Raw genomic sequence first — 2,908 nt, 5'->3', positions numbered from 1 at the left:
ACAGAATTTCCTACAATATAAAAAACACAGTTATTAACACAATATAACAAATAAAGCTATCTAACATAAATAAAAAACAAAAAGCAACCTAGCCTAAAAGTATGCTTACTATATGTATATAATATATATTAACTTTGTTTGTATTTTCAGATGATGTCGATTGATTTAACCTTTTAGTCATAATTTTTTTCTTATATATTCACTTTTGGAAGGTAATTAATTTGGAATGTAATATTTAAATTTCAGCGTCGTTTTGCTAAAAGTTGGACTGTGTCGAACTTTGAGCGTTTATCCTCTGAATTTGCCAAATTGATGAAAATTGGTGAAGAAGGGGTAAACGCCAGCGTTTAGTCGCTAAAAGTTGAACTGTGTCGAACTTTGAGCGTTTATTCGCTGGATTCGCCAAATTGATGGAGAGGGGGTAAAACGCCAGCTTTTATTCGCTGCGTAAACTTGCGCCTTAAGACAATCTTAAATATAAGAATCGACTATTTGTTTGTTTTCTTTTCCTGAACATCCTAAATTAGTGTGCCCTAACAGCACAAAGTCGACTTTAAGTCGACTATGAGTCGGCCATAACTGCTAGACGTCTGGAAAATGGACGTCCATAAATCGACTTTAGATGACTTAAAGACGTCTATAAGTCATACAATGTCCCACTTTAATCGACAACTATAAGTCGACTTTTAGAGACGTCTTTAAGTCATACATTTGAAGACAACTATAAGTCGACTATAGTTAGCCATCCTACAGACATTCTATGCAGTTGTAAAGGAAGGAATATTGAAATTGGGAAAATATGTTATAACATTTTTTACTTGTTTGATTCGTTTTATTTAAAAAAAAAAAGAAAATTGTTATAATATGTAAAGCAAATATAAATGTGTATATCTGTGTATATGTATTGTGCGCATTTGTTTAACTTTGTGTGTGTATATGTATATCACAATAACTTAATGTATATAAAATTATCTCGCATAATATTACTATTGTATACAGATGCATTTGTTAAGAAAAATAATAATAAAAATAATAAAAACTTTTAACTATATTATATTAATGGACGTCACATAAGAAAAAAAATCTTTATTTCTCACCTCTCGTTAAATATCGTGTATACATGTATAGATTCTAAATTTATACAATGTCAATGTAAAATGTTCTTTCTATATAAATTATAGAACTTAGCTAACTTTTTAAGAAATGGATCCTTTGTTGTAGATGCTGCAAAGATAAAATATTCTTTTTTATTTTGCATTCTGCAACTCGAATCTCTAGTGGATAAAGAATGTCACTTTGTTTTACTCAAGATATTGAGGGATAATTTGTTTATCTTGATTGCTGGTACATTCCTTGTGTTCTTTTCTGCAATTAGAATGCACAAATTGAAAGTGATATTATTAAAAAAACAATTGAATCAATCATTTAAAAAATAATTCAACTTAAATAAAAAAAAAATTAATTGAGCGTCAAAATCAAAATGTTAATATCTATAACAATATTTAATTAATATCAATTTTTAATTAATTTTAGTGCTGCAGTTGTAAAAACTAAACATCTTTAATTCTCTAAAAGTGAGAGTTGTTGACGTATGTTGTTTTTCAAATGAACAAATTAATTTTTGTTTTGAAGACAAAGCTCACTTGTAGTAAATATGTTCAGTTGTAGCTTCTTTTCTCCGTCACGTAAAGTTCTTTATGACTCTGCCAGTTTTCGTGCCACTCAACCTCGACACCGACATAAATACCATGGATTGGAAATGCTTTGGCAGAGAAATCTCGATACACATATCTCCAGTGTTTTTAACTGCTTCGGCACCACTGATCTCAAAACTAAAATATTCGCAATTGATCGTTTAAATATTCGGATTTATATCTAATTGATATGGTTTTACAAAAAAATACATACTATAGTCCTACTTCACGACTCGTCTGTCCCTCAACAACGGCTCACAATGGCAATCGCATATGACCGGTATGGCTGCACACGCTCCGATGGATAATAAAAAATAGCGGAGAGTACAAGAGAATTTTGTATGTCCGAACGGCTGCAGCTAATAGTCTTTATTCAATAAGCACAAGACCCGACAGACGGGTAGGATTACAACAACGCGGATTGACTCTTGCAAGAAACTTGATGACTCTCGCTTGGCGCTACATGCAGCAGCGGTGACAGCGGTGCTCGCTCACTACAGTGGCGCTCAGTCGAGTCGATTTCAAAATGTCTTTTTCTAGACGTCTTAAAGTCAACTTTTGAAAGACGTCTGCAGACGTCTATGCAAAGTCGACTTGCAGTCAACTCTGAAAGCCTGACTTAGAAAAGTCGACTTACAGTCGACATATGAATGGTTTTGCTGTTAGGGAACTCCTAAATTAGTGTGCACTTAAAATGAAATAGATATATATTTAGGCTTGTTTTCTATTCCTGCACTAGACTGCACTGGAACGTTCCTTCTTGCTTTCGCTAACTTTGAAACATCTATCTTTTTCATTTTAAGTGTACACTTATTTAGAGAGTTCAGGAACAGAAAACAAACGGTTTGATAGTTAGCGAAAGCAAGAAAGAACGTTCCAGTGCAGTCTAGTGCAGGAATAGAAAACAAGCCTTATGAATACCGGCCTACGAGAGGCTTGTTTTCTATTCCTGCACTAGACTGCACTGGAACGTTCCTTCTTGCTTTCACTAACTTTCAAATATATATCTATTTCATTTTAAGTGCACACTAATTCAGGGAGTTCAGGAACAGAAAACAAACGGGAGGTCTAAGTAGAATCACTTTGAATGACCAATCAAAACGAAGAAATATTAAGACTTCTTCATCCTAATTGGTCACTCATAGTTACTTTACTCGCAATTTTCGAACGCAGCCCAGCAGTCGAAAACGCTATGAGTGCGCATCAATTCTCCT

At 33.4% G+C, this 2,908-nt stretch overlaps 1 long non-coding RNA gene across 1 annotated transcript; it reads right to left on the bottom strand.

Annotated features, from left to right (window-relative positions):
• Positions 1-1,250: 1,250 nt before the first annotated feature.
• Positions 1,251-2,278, bottom strand: LOC120357853. The gene is made up of 3 exons (XR_005574859.1): positions 1,909-2,278; positions 1,644-1,832; positions 1,251-1,365 (listed from the first exon to the last, which is right to left on the bottom strand). It is a non-coding gene; the product is annotated as an uncharacterized LOC120357853 (long non-coding RNA).
• Positions 2,279-2,908: the final 630 nt, after the last annotated feature.

This window comes from Solenopsis invicta, chromosome 5 (genome assembly GCF_016802725.1).
Source record: "Solenopsis invicta isolate M01_SB chromosome 5, UNIL_Sinv_3.0, whole genome shotgun sequence".
NCBI classification, from domain to species: Eukaryota; Metazoa; Arthropoda; class Insecta; order Hymenoptera; family Formicidae; genus Solenopsis; species Solenopsis invicta.
The sequence above is the reverse complement of the archived record's forward strand: the minus strand, read 5'-3'. Positions and strand labels throughout refer to the sequence as shown.